The sequence below is a fragment of the Strix aluco genome, chromosome 2, assembly GCF_031877795.1.
Source record: "Strix aluco isolate bStrAlu1 chromosome 2, bStrAlu1.hap1, whole genome shotgun sequence".
In the NCBI taxonomy this organism is placed as follows: domain Eukaryota; kingdom Metazoa; phylum Chordata; class Aves; order Strigiformes; family Strigidae; genus Strix; species Strix aluco.
In genome coordinates this window covers 16,716,967-16,736,043 of record NC_133932.1, presented here as the reverse complement: position 1 = coordinate 16,736,043, position 19,077 = coordinate 16,716,967, and positions in this window count along the sequence as shown.

Genomic DNA, 19,077 nt, shown 5'->3' with positions numbered 1-19,077 from the left:
TGTATCAACTCCGTGCTATTTCTGAACAGGGCATAGTCAGTCATTTTATCACACATGATCCCAGTTTTCATCAAATCTCATTATACATCAACAGGGCTTCAACAACTGGGTACAGCAAGTATAAAATACACCTAACTATAGCAGTCCAGGACTTCAGGTTTAGCTCAGCTGCAGTCAGTCCCAGGAGGGAGACAATGTGTAGTTTATGCACCCTCTCCAACATTCAGATATTTGAAGTGGCTCTAAGTTAGGCTTGCAGCTTGGATCTCCCACCTGCCTATGCTCCAAGCACTCCTGAGACCCAGTGACACAAAACAGCTGGATGTACTCTAATGCCTGAAGTTTCCTCAATCTGAGAGGACCTTGAGCCAGGCAGTTAGGCAGCCTTTACAGCCTCCTCACACCTCTGAAGCATAGATAATCACTGGAGAATAGAGACTACGCCAACATAACAGAGAATTTATCTCCCCTGGCACATAAACCCTTTTTCTCACACACAAAAAATAAAATTTATGCAAACCACTGACTAACAGAGCTATGAGCCATATAGCACTGGCCATCAGATATAGGCTTGGTGAAAAGAAAGTAAGATTTAGAGAAAATGAATTCCAGAGCTGGACACCTTTAGCTTTCCAATGAAAATCAATGCAAACCTCAGCTGAGTTCAGTTGCTGAAGTGGTGCATGGCAAGGCAAACTGCTTCTGCTCAGTGAAAACCCAAGTTGTTTTGTAAAATATTGACTTGCTATCTTGAAATTCTTGTAAAAGCGATTTGTAATTTGATGCTGTTGTCAGAGACAAGATACTATATGATCCTTGGGATTAGCATTAACAGGCTCCTAAAAATTGGCAGAAAGTGCACGTCTTACATTATTTTCAAGAAAAGTACTTCTAAGAGGGGTTAAGAACGATTAATTCTGCAGGTCAAATAAAAACAAAAAAAATCAGCAACAGCCATTGAGTTACTAGATACAGAATTGAAAAACAAACAAGCAAATAAATGAGTAACAATTTCATGAATCAGACCATGTTTCAAGGCGCAGCTAGAGAACCCAACAACATCTTTCAGTCACAAGCTCCTTGGACAAGATAAAATCGCCTCAGCTTTACCTTTAAACTACTTTATCTTTTCAGTTATCATTAACCTCAAACAAGTCACTCACCTGACCCAAAATTTAAACAACATTTAAGTGGAATGATAAGAAGTGGGCAGAACTGAACTGATGTCATTGTTGTTCCAACCATCTTTGACAGAAAAGAGCTATACCACAGCATCAGAGAGACCTATCCCAGAGTTATCTGGGACATCGGCAATAAAACAAATGCTGGCAATCTCACGCACAAACACAAGCTGGGTGATAAGTGGATGGAGAGCGGCCCTGAGGAGAAGGACTTGGGGGTATTGGTGGATGGAAAACTGACTATGAGCCAGCAACGTGCGATTGCAGCCCAGAAAGCCAACTGTATCCTGGGCTGCATCAAGAGAAGTGTGGCCAGCAGGTCAAGGGAGGGGATTCTCCCCCTCTACTCTGCTCTACTCTACCCCACCTGGAGTACTGTGTCCAGCTCTGGGGCCCCCAACATAAGAAGGACACAGACCTGATCGAGTGGGTCCAGAGGAGGCCACAAAGATGCTCAGGGAGCTGGAGCACCTCCCCTGTGAGGACAGGCTGAGAGAGTTGGGGTTGTTCAGCCTGGAGAAGAGAAGGCTCTGGGGAGACCTTATAGCAGCCTTCCAGTACTTCAAGGGGGCTACAGGAAAGATGGGGAGGGACTCTTTGTCAGGAAGTGCAGTGATAGAACGAGGGGTAACAGTTTTAAACTGAAAGAGGGTAGATTTACATTAGATCTAAGGAAGAAATTCTTTCCTGTGAGGGTTGTGAGACCGTGGAACGGGTTGCCCAGAGAAGCTGTGGCTGCCCGCTCCCTGGCAGTGTTCAAGGCCAGGTTGGACGGGGCTTTGAGCAACCTGGTCTAGTGGAAGGTGTCCCTGCCCATGGCAGGGGGGTTGGAACTAGATGATCTTTAAGGTCCCTTCCAACCCAAACCATTCTATGAGTCTATGATTTACATGGAGAGGAGAGAATAGCATCAGTTCAAGGAAAGAATCTGCCTAACCCACACAGATTTTGAAAATAGCACATAAAAATAAGAACTCACTAACTGAGAAATATGCCTTGCCCATAAGTAACCATAAGTAACACTTCAACTACACAGAAAGGGCTACAAAACTCAGGGACTACAATTAATGTGTACTACTTTTGTTTTATTCAAGTGCTTCTAAAAAAATGGCAGGTTGACACAAGATTAGCATGTGGCAAAAGAATAAAATGTGGCCTCACAAGGAAGGACTTGTTATCTATTCGGTGAAGGAGCAAAATGTTACCTTACATGGAGAAACATGCAACTGGCAGCGAATTTCATATATGCCCAGCTCCAATGGCAGCACAGGTTTATAGAACAATATAGCTAGAAGGGACCTTAAGAAGTATTGACTTCATCCCCCCCAGTCCCAATGTAGGACCATTATATTTAGACTATTCATGACAGGCTTTCCAAACTGTTCTTTAAAAATCTCCTATGATGGAGGAGCAAAAACCTGCTTATACAATTTGCTCCATAAATCTCATCATTAAAAAAATAACACACACACCCCCATCCCCGAAAAACAACCCACACAAATAAGCTTTGGTCTAGTGTGTAAATCAGTCTTTCTTGATGCAACATAAATCCCATCACTTCCTGTGCTATCCACCAAGAGTACAAAGAAGACTACCACTTTCCTCTTCATAGAGGCTTTTTATGTATTTGAAGACTTGATGTGGCCCCACTGTTTACTCCTCACTTGACTTTCTTAAAGAAACTTATCACCATTCCACAACAGGGTAATATTCAAGCATTTGTTTAAGTTCTGTTGTAAATAAAGATGCTGTTGCAACCTAGGCTTAAGAAAGGCCAGCATCCAACTTCCACACTGAAGATCAAAACTTAAAATATCTCCAAAACCTCAGAGAATGAAACACGAAAGCCAGGAAGATTATATTATGTTTATTGCAGTATTGAGTCTGATCTGCCATCACATATTTAACCAGTCAGTTCCTGCTGCTGGCACCTTCTATACAAAGTCATGGAAAGCAATCTTTCAATCAGCAAAGTCTAACACAATGAAGATTTATTCTGCACTTAATTGAATCAACTACCTGAAAACTTGTCCCAGACCGAAGAAAAAAATTCTTTTGCGTTCTGTTAAGCTTTGGCGTAGCAGGTTACAATACTCTCACAATATATCCAATTTTGAGTGTGATATTTGTCCATGAACTATCCTATATTTGTCATCTGTCACAGGTCATTTAGCTCAGACAGGATGATAATAACAGGAGGAAGATGTAGAGAAAAAGAACGCTTACAAGTTATCATGTTGACAGTAAAGGACAGAATACATGTTGTTTTCTTTCATCTTTTACCATAAGAAACTTTTCCACACTTTGAGAAGTTTAGGGTATTTCAGGGCACTTTTCTTACAGATAAGGGAGGTGGCACCATGGCCATTCCCACACCATATTGCCCTCAAGTTTATATCATACATAGCCATGCCTGACCACTGAATCTTCATCAAACTTGTTCATAAAAATAACGGACAGCCTTCTCCATGCTCTAACATACATTTAAAGACATACATTTCAAAGTGTTACGTATAAATATTGAGTGTTTAATCCAATTTATTGTGAAGCATTAAATCTTAAAAGAAAGCAGTGAACTGTAATGAGGAGTCTTAAAGAACAGAATGCTGTAGCATTTGTATTTTCCGTTTTCCTTTCCTGCAGCTATTTTTTATATCTAGACCCCCTTTCTAGGCAATCAATAAAAGGCTTTCACATATTTTTTAATGTATTCCTCCAAACTTTATAGTGTGTATTACTTTACAGTATTCTGTTGTCTGCATTATTGTCATAACTTACTCTGCTTTAGTAGATGGCAAATTATCCCTCAATGCCTTGTGTGAAGAACCACCAATGAGTAGCTCTCCTGTACCTGGGGAAGAATTTCCCACAAGTGGGGAGGAACAACCCCATGCACCAGCATACACTGGGGGCCAGCTGGAAGGCAGCTTGGTGGAAAAGAACCTGGGGGTCCTGGTGGACAATCAATTGAACCTGAGCCAGCAACATGCCCTTGCAGCAAAGAAGGCTAATAATACCCTGGGCTACATTAGGAAGAGTGTTGTCAGTAGGCTGAAGGCGGTGAACCTTCCCTTTCACTCAGCACTGTTGAGGCCAAATCTGGAGTACTGTGTCCAGTTCTGGGCTCTCCAGTACAAGAGAGATATGGAGATACTGGACAGAGTCCTGTGAAGGGCCACTAAGAGGATTAAGGGACTGGAGCATCTCGAGCATTATGAGGAAAAGACAAGAGCTCTGGGACTGCCCAGACTGGAGAAGAGAAAGCTTAAGGGTGATCTTATCAATGCATATAAATACTTGAATCATAGAATCATTTAGGCTGGAAAAGACCTTCAAGATCATCAAGTCCAACTGTAAGCCTAACACTGTCAAGTCCACCACTAAACCATGTCTCTAAGTGCCACATCTACAAGTCCTTTAAATACCTCCAGGGATGGTGACTCAACCATTTCCTGGGCAGCCTGTTACCATGCTTGATAACACTTTCAGTGAAGAAATTTTTCCTAATATCCAATCTAAACCTCCTCTAGCACAACTTGGGGCTATTTCTTCTCATCCTATCACTTGTTTTTTATACACTCTGAAGGGAGGGTGCAAAGAGCACTGAGCCAGGCTCTTTTCAGTGGTGCCCAGTGACAGGACAAGAGGCAATGGGTACAAACTGAAGCACAGGAGATGCTGTCTGAACATGTCTCATGAAGACTATAAAGATGTAGTGAAGTTATGCACGGAGAACATTAGGAGAGCCAAAGCACAGCTAGAGCTCAACTTGGCTACAGCTGTTAAAGATAATTAAAAATGTTTCTATAAATTCGTTAACAGCAAAAGGAGGATTAGGGAAAATCTCCCTCCTTTATTGGACACAGAGGGAAACATGGTAACTAAGGATGAGGAAAAGGCTGAGGTGCTCAACGCCTACTTTGCCTCAGTCTTTAGCAGTGGAACTGGCTGTTCCCTGGACACCCAGCCTCATGAGCTAGGAGATGGGGAGGAGAAGCAGATTGAGGTCAGCACAGTTGAAGAGGAGGCGGTCAGAGATCTGCTACACCACTTGGATGCACACAAGTCTGTGGGACCGGATGGGTTACACCCAAGGGTGCTGAAAGAGTTGGCAGATGTGCTCGCCAAGCCGCTGTCCATGATTTACCTGAAATCATGGCTAACTGGGGAGGTCCCACTGGACTGGAGGGTGGCAAATGTGACATCCATCTACAAGAGAGGCAGAAAGGATGATCCAGGAAACTATAGACCTGTCAGTCTGACCTCAGTGCCAGGGAAGGTCATGGAGCAGGTCATCTTGAGTGCCATTAAAAGTCATATAAATGGACAACCAGGGGATCAGACCTAGTCAGCATGGGTTTATGAAAGGCAGGTCCTGCCTGACAAACCTGATCTCCTTCTATGACAAGATGACCTGACTATTGGACAAGGGAAAAGCTGTTGATATTATCTACCTGGATTTTCGAAAAGCATTCGACACAGTTCCCCATAGGATTCTCATAGAAAAACTGGCTGCCCATGGCCTGGATAAGCGAACGGTCTGCTGGATCAAGCTCTGGCTGGCTGGATGATCCCAGAGAGTGGTGGTCAATGGAGCTAAATCCAGCTGGTGGCCGGTCACAAGTGGTGTTCCTCAGGGCTCGGTGTTGGGACCATTTCTGTTCAACATCTTTATTGATGATCTTGATAAGGACATAGAGTGTATCATCAGTAAATTCGCAGATGACACCAAGTTAAGCGGAAGTGTCGATCTGCATGAAGATAGAGAGGCACTACAGAGGGACTTGGATAGATTGGACCAGTGGGCCAGCGTCAACAGGATGAGTTTCAACAAGGACAAGTGCCAGGTCCTGCACTTGGGCTACAACAACCCCATGCATCGTTACAGGCTTGGGGAGGTGTGGCTGGAGAGCTGTCTGGAAGAGAAGGATCTGGGGGTTCTAATTGACAAGCAACTGAACATGAGCTGGCAGCGTGCCCAGGTGGCCAAGAAAGCCAACGGCATCCTGGCTTGTATTAGAAATAGTGTGACCAGCAGAAGCAGGGAGGTGATAGTCCCCCCTACTCTGCACTGGTGAGGCCACACCTGGAGTATTGTGTCCAGTTTTGGGCACCTCAATACAAGAGGGAGGGCAACGAAGCTGGTGAAGGGCCTGGAGAACAAATCCTGTGAGGAGAGATTGAGGGACCTGGGGCTGTTCAGTTTGAGGAAGAGAAGGCTGAGGGGAGACCTCATCACTCTCTACAGCTACCTGAAAGGACATTGTAGAGAGGCTGGTGCTGGTCTCTTCTCACAGGTGATTAGTGACAGAACAAGGGGGAATGGCTTTCAACTCCAACAGGGGAGGTTTAGACTGGACATTAGGAAAAAATTTTCACAGAAAGAGTGGTCAGACAGTGGAATAGGCTGCCCAGGGAGGTGGTGGAGTCACCATCCCTGGATGTGTTTAAGGGTCGTTTAGATGAGATGCTGGGGGATATGGTGTAGGTGAGAACTTTGTAGAGTAGGGCTGATGGTTGGACTTGATGATCCCAAGGGTCTTTTCCAACCTGAATGATTCTATGATTCTGTGATTCTATGAACACCATGAGACACTTTTTTACTGTGAGGGTGTCCAAGCACTGGCACAAGTTGCCCAAAGAGGTTGTGGAGTGTCCCATCTTGGAGACATTCAAAAGCCATCTGGACATGGTCCTGGGCAGCCTGTTGTGGGTGGTCCTGCTTGAGCAGGGGCATTGAACTAGATGACCTTCAGATGTCCCTTCCAACCTCAACCATTCTGAGCTAATGTTCTCTTATTGCTGAATTATTTGGAATGACATGGCAATTTTGTATAAAAGGGTAGAAAGCTGCTAACTCTGGTAACCGTCAGCAGGGTATGGTTGTTGAAATTCTAGTTGAAATAATAATAACACAGATCCAAGGAGATAACAACAAGCCCATTTGCAGCTAAACCAGGAAGTACAATATTTGATTCACTTCACTGGGCTTGTCACTATAATCTCGCATCTTGTTTAGAAGCTGTGTGCAGGAACAATCGTCAAGACAAAAGTATTACCCTAGTAGCAGAACTGCCCTATCAGACAGTCAGTCCCAGAAGGCACAAGAAGTTCCATAACATAATTTTGCAATACTAAAAACCTGTGGGAAAATTTCTTCCTAAACACAGGTTATTGCAGATTGGCTTATGATCTAAAGCATGAGGGTTTATATCCTTCATTGTCCTACCTCAATGCAAACTGTTGCACTTTCTATCAATGGTGAGGCTAGAATAAAGTCAATTAGCAGAGCCCCTCCACCTGGTTGCTGGATTCAGTGTGCATTAGTTTTGGAAAATACAAAAGATATATACAAATGGAAATGCTTGTGCATCTCTGTCAGCTCTGCACATCCGGGGACATGTTCCTTTTCTGATACAAGTCTAACCAAAGAGAAACAAAGCATTGGCTTGTATTGTTTTAAAATTGCCAAGACTCTCCTTTATCTTGATCCTTAGTTTTATACTCCAATGTCCATGACTGGGATCAACTCTCTTGCATATTTATATACACATATATTTTATTATTTCTTTCTTCTCAGTGAATGATCAATGATATTTTAAGAAACTTCAGTTAAGAGTATAGCTACTTTGCCTGTTGTAAACCTGTTGAGATATTTGTTCTGGTCATCAAAATTGCCCAGCTTTACAGGTTACCTCATACAGAGCATTTTGAGGTAGGGTAAGAGCTACCCTATATGAATCCCTTAAGGTCTTACAGTAAGTCATATCTGACACCCCATTTGTCATCCTGAAATCCTGAGAACAGAAGACAAATGGCCCTCAAAGTTGAAGGGAATCCTTCAGACAGAAATCACTTAAAAAGTAATAAGCTAATAAAGCGCAGAGACACTTATGCAGAATAGTCATCAGGCTCATGGGCTGGGATTTTGCTCAGACCTCTTTAAATAACTTCCTAGATAAAGAAGAGAATTTAATTTTCCTGATAAAATTAGACCGATTAATCAGACAGCACAGCAAAGGATATATTTCCCTTCTATAAGGGGAAAACCAGCTAAGTTATGATAAAGAATTTATTAGCAAGAAGAGTTCTCCTTAGACTTCCTTGGGAAATGAAGGGCAAGCCAATAGTAAAATATTTTAAAGCTCATTGTGGGCTTTTGGAGCACTGGTGAAATGTGCACCATCTATCAAGATTATTAAGATGAAACTATTAACCCTCTGACAGTTTAATAACCATTCTTTATGTTATAATAACACAGGGCCCCTTTGGGATCAGAGTTCCAATTTTGGAGGCAGTGTCCATCATTTGTCAAGGAAATTGAACCTTTGTGTTGAGCAAAACAGCAACAGGACCAGCCTCCCCCACCTTTTCCGCCCTAAACTATACAATCTTGCAGCTTCAGGTCCAGGCTTCTCTTTTTTTATAGGCCTTTTCCTGTACCTAGAGCCATTTGGTCTGCACACTTCCTGGGGGATCACAAATCACTGGACTATAGAAGCAAATCAGAAAAGAGGATTAATGAAGTTTGGTCTCACAAATCTGAACACTCATGCAGCTCGTAAGGCTTTAGACCTTTTATAGCATTGACATGTTATACCAGACAAATGCCAAATCCCAGCTGACTTGTATCAGTTACCCTTTTCAGTAACACTGTAACCAGGCACAGCATGCAAAGCAACACCTTAGTGAAGCAGCTGAAAAAAAACCTTGCACCTACCTTCACACACACCGTGTAAAAAGTAGGAGTATTAATATTCATACCATGCATAGCTACTGGCACACATACCTGTGTTCCTAATCATCAGGTTTAGCATTCACACTTCCTGACACACACTGATGTTCTGGAGTTTATAGGAAAACACTTTTTAAACCTTTACTAGGCAGCACTGCAGCTGAACACTCAGCAAGAAGGACTAGAAGCCCCAGGCACTGCAGATGCTAGTGTAAGCGGTTACCTAGGGAGAAACCTGTCTGACTTTTTATTTCCTTATGATTTTCCAGCTCTCTATTTCCATGGACTTACTCCTACATCACATATAAGGAATCCTCACTGTTTGAATGCTGACTATCGACTCCCTAAAGGAAAAGGAGTGAGAGCTCTGTAGATGAGGCCAAAAATCACAATGCAACTCTGTCAAGAAACATTGGAGCGAATAACTGAGGAACCTAGGCCCAACTCATACATATGTGCAAACACAGTCCATCTCATGTACATATACCTAACCCCGATCAGATAACTTACTCAGATTAGAAACAGAATGGAAATGGGAGACAGGACAGGCTTGAAGAACATGACAAGAAGACCAGTAGAACAGTCTATGATGGGATACCTGACAGGACAGCAAGGCCTGCAAATGTCCTCATATGTTACTGCCATTGAACTGTAACCCAGAAAAGGGGCAGGGGTAAAGATCCAGGGAGTGGGGGGGCTGGCAGGTAACTTTTTGCATACTTGAAACTTTCACCAAGTACCTTATTTGCTACAGATTTGCTCAATTCTAAACAATAAGGGTCAAGAGCAGTTCTCGGTTCATCCAGCACAGCGATCTCCAGAGTAACATGCCAGTACTCCCCGCAACCTTGTTATCCTATAACCAAGAGAAAAACCAGTCCTGCAGAAAGTGAGCAACTAGTCCTGATGTAAATGAGAACATCCCACAGAAATGTCTTACAATATCATTCATGTCTTTTATAGGTATTCCACATATTTTTTGCATTATCCATGTGAGTATCAAGGTTCATAATACAGCCAAGAATCCTGTTTCCCTAAGAAGTGGCAATGCACAACTGCTCCACAGGGAGTCTTTTGTAGAAATATTGTAGCCATGTCAAAGGTTTTACCTAGATTGAATTCCAAGGTATTTGTGTATTAAAGTGAAATGCTTTGTTGTCAGCATGGTTTCCTTATCTAAATCATCCTCTGCTGCCACAGACCAGCATTTCTAAGATAACACTTCCAAGGGACAACAGCTCAGATTTTGCTTGGACTTGGATCTGAGGTTTACCTGAGCTCACAATAAAGACAGTGCTCTGTTCTGGAGGCTGTGCCATATACTTCGCTTCCCCAAAACCTGCAGATGCTCAGCCCTGTGTTTTGGGTCAGGCCCATCTCTAGCTGCATACACTTCTGCAGTCATGGATTTCAGCGCTGTAAACAGCTGACCATGTCACCAGGCTAAGGTTAATTAGTCAGGAGGAGCACTTTAGATCACGCTGTTTTAATTTTAAAGACTATTTCAAACAGAATCTGAGGACAGAGACAAGGAGGGAAAAACCAAAACGAAAAACCAGGACAAAAACACCTATAGTTTTGCTCAAAGACTATACTCCAGTGTTTAGATCTTAGCTTTGTTTTTCCTCTTACCTCTTTGGATTTCATTTTCACATTGTCACATTGTACCAGGGAGCAAGTTGGTTTATTTGTTTGCCCATTCAACATTGCATAAATGTCTGTTCTTGAAACATTTTCTGCCCCATTTTGCAAACCAGCTGTTGTTCCTAGACAGGCAGGTCTTCAGCTGGTATAAGAAAATACTACCATGCACTGAAGTCAGTGTAGCAACAGACATAGTAAGCATACCCCCTGTATTTTTTAAGGCATTAGCAACCTCTAGATGTTTCCTCAATATCAATCACTAAAATTCACCAGCAAGCTATCAGCAAAGCCTGTGCTAGCCGTCAGGAAGAGGTGACAAAAAAAATAGAAACAAAGGAAAACACACCCATGGACTGAATACTCCTGAACACAGAAAATGGGGGGCACATGGGGATGGACACGTGCAGGGGAGGAGGGATGAAATCAAACAGTATCCTAAAAACAGAGGCCCCAATAAACAGAGATTCACTCTCTGCTGGAGACCCCTAATCAACATAGACCTCAATATGTACCATTTTTTTCCCCTGTAAATTTTGCTGACTTGGTGTAAGCTTAAATTCAGAAATTATACAAACTTTTATAAGCATTTGTGCATACCAGCATTTCTAACATGGACTTTTGGCCCTATGCCTAATTTGATGTAGTTCACATCTGTAACCTTGTTACTTTTCGAGAATTCAACTCTGACCTCCATCTATTCCTTCTCCAACGCAGCTCAATTTTCTGTCCTATCCCATACTCTGCAAAATTGCCTTCATGTTACTGACTGACAGTCCTACCAGATGTCTTTGGGTGACCTCAGTACCCTTTGCAACTGTCAACTCTTACCAAGTTTCTAATTTAAAACACCTCCCCCAAATCTCATCAGTGTTTTGTGTCAGCAGTCTAGGAAAAAAAGAAGCTCATTTGCATAACCTTTCCCTTCTACAAGTATCCGAGTGCCTAATAAGACACTGAAGAACTTCCTTATGTCATCTTCCATCCCCACATTTAGGCAAGGTCAAACTGGGCTTTCCTACTGAACTGGAACCATTTCAGAGAAAGATACTGATGTTTCTTTCCCTCCCTTTCACCCCTGGGAATTAAGTGCAGCTCCCCAAAACCCTCACTGTCTCCCCAGCTCACCTCACTAATTCTAGTCATTATTCCTTAGGATTCTTGTGAATGTACAGAATTTTCTTTTCACTTAATTATTGAAATCACTCACAGAAAAATACTGTATTCTAAACCTGATGTCATCTGGGAAGTCATCTATATCACCTAACTGGTTTCCTCAGTGTTTTTATGTTTAATTTGAATATTAAATATTAAATAATATCATTTTGTGAGCTTTTGAAGATTGCTGTATTTTGATCTGAATCATTAGGCTTCAGTCAAAGAGCACTGACATAAAATATGTGCCATTGCATCCCACATTGGATGATGATGATGCTAAAAAGCCCCTCTCTGTGCAGTCCTATGCTTCCTTCCATCAGAAGCAAAGCAACCTGATGCAGTCACTGCCTCTTTCTCACACCAGCCTTTTCTTCTCTTCCAGTCCCTGACAATGTTTGGTGTTTTGTCCCCATGCTTAGACTAAGGAAGGGGAGAAATTTTTCTAGTATTTAAAGTTTTGATTGTGCTAGTTGTTTTTGTAATTTTTTTCTTCACTGTGGTCTCTAAGAGTTCTTACTTTGCACTATTCTCATTAAGTAACTTTCAACTAAACTGCATGAAAGCTTTGACTGTGAGGAACTTGGGCACTTATTTCAAATTTCTTTCTGTTCAAAGCTTTTAAGAACATGTTTAACTTCAGGCATGCATTTAAATTACACGAAACTCAATGGCTCTTAAGAACATACTTATTTTGTTGAATACAAAAGTATTTGAAGGCGTGTTTGATTATTCTGAAGAAATTGGAGCTGGAAAGAACATACTACGTTACTTCATTCTGCAGTTCTCCAAGTGCATTTGTAATTAGCAGAGTGCACATTTTTCATGAGAGGCACAAAAAATGCTGCAGAACACCTTAACATTTGCTATAATAGGGTCTTTTAACCTGTCATGGTGTATGAAGTATCCTTGGAATAGAAATCTAGAAATGACTTTTAGAATGGAAAAAAAACCCCAACGTATTTTGCAGAATACTGAACATTAGGGCAAGAAATAGCATACACTTAGTAAAGACCCAATGAGTCAGATTGCAAACAATTAATTTTTCATTATTACTTAAGTGCTGGCAATGACTATAGTCAAGTCAAAGTGACACCATGTTAAAAGTGATTCCTTGGTCACTTACAACTTACTGGAAAATCATATTTTCTTTCTAGGACCTCACTGTGCTGAAAACCTGTCATTTTCATAAAACTTGACAAAATTATTTCCAGCCTTTTTGAGAATAAGGACAGAGAAAGATGGAGCCTGGCAGCAGAAGAAAATTGCACATACCAAACAGATCAAGGGCCTAATTTCTGTCTACTTAATGCGTTCTTACCAACCCCTCAAATGTTATAGTTCCAAATTAACAGTTTATTCTCAAAGTATCACTCTGAGAAAAAGACAAACATCTTCCCTGTCTCTTCAGTCAATGGGTTACAGATGTTCAGACAGAAAACCCACAGATGAAGTTGCAGCTAGATAGGCTAAGTCCCAAATCTATGCTCTGTGGATTAGTCCAAGCTTCTTCTTAGTAGGCTGAGTAGGCTGTTAGGCAGTAACATAGTCTTATAGTGATAAATAACCTTTTCAGTGTCCCAGCAAAAGTTACTGCTTATGGTTGGCTATAGAGGAAAAGATGGGCAACTAGCATCTAGGAAGGAGAACAGTGGTCAAGACACCAGCAGAAGTGAGGCAGCCAGGAATGGAGTGCAGGCAGAAGGGCACCATGGGCACAAAAATGGGAATACAAGCAACGGTCAAGAGCATTAAGCTTTGGTCAGAAGAACTGAAGGTTAACATATCATTTCCTCCAGAGAGGAGCAGGCCAGCAGAATATCCCAGGGGTCATGGAGACAACTATTGTTAAGCTGACTTGCCCCTTCTTGCACTTGTACTAGACTAAACCAAATATGCTGCCAACAGCACTAGGCCTGCAGCAAGGTACATGTACCTTTTACCCTGTCACGATCGAGTATTCAGTTGTGGTAACACACAGGTCTTTGTACAATCCCACTGAAGCCCGAGTCCAGGAGGGCCCTCTGGAGTATCTACAGTACTTTTATTCTGTATCATGGTCCAGGACATCTGTTATAAGATCACTAACAAACCGTAGTTTAATCACATCACTGACAAAACAATGCTACACAGAAGTGTTGCTGTTATACCATTTCCTGTACTGCATTTTTCTTAGAAAACAAACCAAACAAAAACCTCACACCCACACACCTAGCCTCAGGAACAGTAATTCCAAATTGGCATGTTAGTCTGGATTATGCACATCCTATCTCTCCTCAGCTGTTTGAATAAGCATTTGAAAAAATAAATGTTGCAACTATGGAGAATTTCTGTCACGCTTTTGTGAAATGTGTGCAATACTTTTAATGTTACTTTCCTTTTTAGACAATTTCAAAGTCTGAATTCCTTCCAAAGATATTCACCGGTCAAAGGCGGACAAGCACCAAGAAGACATGGCATTTGTACAAGCCTGTGAGAGAACAAAACATGCATCTACATTTGAGCTAGGTAAATTGAGTATCAAGAATTTGTACAGGTTCATCTGGACTGTGCAACTAATTAACACATACACACACTTCACAAGAAAATTACCCGCTCTTTTCATAAATCTTTGCAAGAAATTGGAATGTTACTGACAGGTGAACATTTGAAGCCCAATGAGAAAAAGAGTTTAAAATTAAATCCACCCTTAAAACAAAACACAGACACACACAAAGCCTCACAGAAAAGCAGGAAATAAAAGTGAAGGAGTGGGTCTTGGCCACCAGTTTTCTGAAGAAACTTTGGGTTGTTGGGAAGTCTGCTCAAGGTGAGAGATGACAAACCATGACCTGCTTGGACACAGACAAATTTCCAAAGGTAGGCTGTGGTAAAAAAGGAAGGGCATTGCTTTCCTTGATTTGTTTTAGACATTTTTCTTAAGACTATATTCTCTTGTGCTTTGAATGAAGGTATAATGCTGCATTATGAATTTAGAGCATTCATATGATTTCTAAAACTTTAATCCGCAGATCAAAAGACTGGAAACAGAAATGCGTCACAGAGGTGAGACAATCTTTGGACTGGTAAGAGAACTATCAAGACTAAACTCTGAAATAGAAGCCAATAACATGCTGCTTTTGGAAAGCAGAGGGGCACATTAAATCTGTTTGGAGCCCCTCAAAGGCTCCAAAAAGCTATAAAAGTTGCCATAGTATGTTTCTTCTCTCTGAGGAATGCAGCCTAAAGTACATAAGAAAAGAAAATCTCTAGCCAGCTTTACTATGATACTACTTACAACAAGTGAAAGGGATATGTGCAAGAAAAGAAAATATTTTTTATTTAATTCTAGCATAAGTAGATTTAGCACATTTTCTTTTACAGTTCTTTACCCAAGTCGTTCTTGACTAACATGTTAACATATCATCTCTTTTGGCTGTTGCAAATACGGACTTTTACCAGCATATATTATGAATAACGTGAAGGTAACTATATGAAGTGAAGATAACTGAATAACATCCAAGCAACCCTTGCCCAGGGCGTGGAGAATCTCACACTCCTCTAGTACCCATTTTCAGAAGTGCACAGCTTCCCAGCACATTCTCCAGTGCAATCTAGGCTAAGAGAGTACATCCACAAGAAAATGTGTTGACTAGACTGAAAGGTAATCATCACAAAGAGTGAGGAGAAAAAGTACCATCCTTCAGTAACCAGCAGCAAAAAGCTGGAAAGCTTCCTGGAATGCAGCAAAGTAATCAAAAGTCCACCTGAATCAGAGGATTAAGCAGATTTGGCAACACTTTTTTGCCCTCACGCTCTCTGCTTTACTACAGAGAGTCAGCATAGCCTTTTCCTAGCATCTTCCTGCTACAGACTAACAGATATTGTATATATGCATCCTGGGATGTGGGGGGAAAAAAAAAAATCAACCCCTTTTTTAAAAAAAATCGGAAGTTTACTGTATATAGAACATAGAATAAAAGAGGCAAATTGAATAGAAGAGGCAGAGATCTGAAATTAGCAGTCTAAGAAGATGACTGTCAAAATTAGCCTAATTTTATAAAATAATGTTTTGCAGCAAAATCCAAAGCATTTAATTTCCTGTGGAAACATTTAGATAGCCTAAGGGCATTCTTTGACCAGCTGTACAATATATCAGCTAAATGTCCTCTGAGTGAATAGATTCCCACAGTAGAGGCACCTGCAGGATGTGTAACAACACACTTCTATTTCACATTTTTGTTCAAGGCATCCATGCAGTTCCACTGGCTCGTCATTTACATTCACAATGGACAGCTGGCATCATCTAAATGAAACATTAAACTCATTAAATAAATAAAACAGCCACCAAAAAACAAGAACAATAAAAACAACAAAAAAGGGATGGAATGCCTTCAAAAGTTCTTCCAGATTCTGAAATGTTTAATTGCAATTACAACTGCCAACCAATCAAAATACGCCGCTTTTCATGTATGATGAGCACTAAGGAAACAAAAAATAAACCTTTGCAATCCCCCAGAATACTAATAGATCAGCTTGCCAAATCAGGGAGTTTGGAGAAGGAAGTATAATTATTGCAAGTGTCTGCTTCATTAACAGACCACAATCCAACAGAAAAGTTAACCATATGTTGCACTTCACTAACAAAACAGAAAGCCTTGCAGTTAAGTCTTCTAATAACACATGCATCTGCTGAGTTCTGCAGGGTAAAATCCTACCCTCGCTTGTGTTAGCAGAAACATTTCCACTAATTTTTAGATGCGGCCCTGGACTTGTCAAGACCCAAGTCACGGTCTTCTGTCTAAGCTCACCCAACTACGATGGTTCAGACTCCATGGATCCTCATTCTTTTAAAGTTCTGTTAGCCTGTGAGGCTTCACTTTGATACAATAATTTTCATCATCCTTGCCAGCAAATTTCTTGGGCACAGAAATTCTGTTTATTTCCAAAATGGCTTTGTGATTCAACTGCCTCTAGCCCTTCAAAAGTTGACCACATTCTTCCCCAGACTCATGGTCACCGTGTTTTACCTCATCAGGCTGCAGTGAGGCCACTGCTCTACCAGGGAAGTGCAGTCAGGTGCTAAGACCAAACCAGCAAGGCCCAGGTGCACAGTAGCCACAAAAGAAGAGCACAGAAGGTTCAGCAATTGTAACCAGGATCAGCTGAGTCAAGTTATTAATAGGCAAGTCTGTAGTGATAAGGCAAGGTCAAAGTCAAGTTGGAAAGTCAAGTCAGCGAGGCAAGGCTGGGATAAGCAAAGTACATGGCTGGACGCAGATGTGCCTACGATGTAGCTCAGGCAGGGGCAAGAGCCAAAGTTAAATGCTCCCAGGCAAGGTACAGGAAGCTCCTTACAACACTTTTCCCAGCTCTCTCCCAACTCTTTGCACCTGCCCATAGCTCACTCTCCCTTCATAAAACTCAAGAAATTGGCACAGTCAGGTAGGACTACCACAACACCTGAACACCATTCCCTGTCTTAGGTTTCCCACAGTTCTTGCAAATTTGGGATTTGGAGTGCTTTGCAGTACACCTCTTCCACATTGCACTTCTCAGTTTCTCGCTCTAGTTCCCTCAGAGCCAGCTGGCTCCACTCCCTGCCTACCAAGAGCAGTTCTCAACCAGCAAGCTCCTGATCAACCCTTTTCAGAGGTCAACATCCTCCACAATACTCAGCTACCAACCCTCCAGAGCAGACAAAGTCTTCTGGGCAGGTCTTTGGAGAGAGGGCCCCTTGGCTTAATCAACTTTTTTTTGTTAAGCCTGAACTAACTACCCTGAATGTTCAGTGTGAACTGGAGATAAAAAGATGACTGGGAAGTCTGCCTTCACTATTATAGAGATTTTTTAAATCTGAGGCAAGTATGCTATGAAATTCTTTAGTAATACATCTACATGACAAATTAATAATTTGGAGAGTTATATACATATGGGATGTGAAAAGTCCCACTAGTTCCAATGTCATTACTTCCAGGGCTCACTTTACAATAAGAAAATTTGCAGCAAGAGGGATGTCAGTCAGCAGTTCTGATTTATCTCCAGTTAATCCCCTTCTGTCAGACAACTGCCGCCTGACAAATTTCAACTCAATTTTCAAACTTCTGGAGTGATATTGGTGCTGTAGAACAGTTCTCAACTGAGAAGCATCAAAGACTTCTTTAGGAGGTCTGCAAGGACAAGTCTTCATTTCTGTAGTAAATTAGGTCTCCTGTATGTAAGATACTCCTTTGTATCCTACATACTCTTTTGAGTGTTCAAAAAACAAGAATGGCCAAATTTTGAACAATAGAATATGTAACTTGAGTAACTTTCACATTAAAGATAGGTTCTAATAAGAGTCATTTACAATTTGCAGTGCAAACACTAGGTAATCTGTCATGTCTACACATAACTTTGCTGCTCTACTTTGAAAGAGCTACCATAACAGGATGCATTAGTCTGCCACTCCGCTAAATCCTTTCTTTGTCCTTTTGCCAATAAAAAGAATAAAAGTTTTCTCCAAGATACTGTGAAGGAAGAAGGCCATATGAATATAAAGCATTGTACAGGCTTAACTGATTACACACATCAATGCAGCTTTCATACGGTGGAGATATTATCATTCTCTTTGATGGAGAGGGACAGTGAAGCAGCAACAGATTTAAAAGAGTTGTCTGAAGTTACATATTCATTTTGAGAAATAAGGAGGAGAAAAATGACCTTTGAACCCATGAATCCCATAACTGCTTTTACAAATTTATCTTTCATGCAACTGTGATGTTATTTCATGTGATTTGGATATTGATCTTCAAAGAAATGGTCTCAAGCTTCTTAATGCTGGAGTGGATGATGAGCAATGGGGAGCTTATCCAGTGGATTTACTGCTTTGATGTTGCTGTTGTTCAGAGTGACTATGAATTTGGTCTCTGCTCGGCATTATAGATCACATCTATTTCAAAAACCCATCACAATACATGACCCCTCTCAGAACTATTTCTTAGGTATTCATTCAGAAATGTAATATTCTTACTGTATGACTAGTAGCCCAAATCATGGAATGACTTAACTGGATGACTATGCAAGAGAAAGCAACCTTAAATAGGTGGCCTGACAAAATGCACAGTCACATCCATAGTGAACACAGGACACAGCCAAACTAGTTCTTGTTCAGGTGTTTCCAGTGCTTTTGTTTTTCTTACCTTTTTGCTATAATACTTGAAATGCAAAAGTGAATCAAACAGGAAAGTAAATCTACAATTTTAATCAAAGGAATATTTGTGAACATTTCTTGTTCTATTCCCCTTGCTTTGCCTATTATTATTTGATAGCCCTTCACTAGGCCATTTTTAGTGATCTGAGTTTGACTTGAATCTAGAACTTGGAGCTAAACACTGTCTTGTTCTC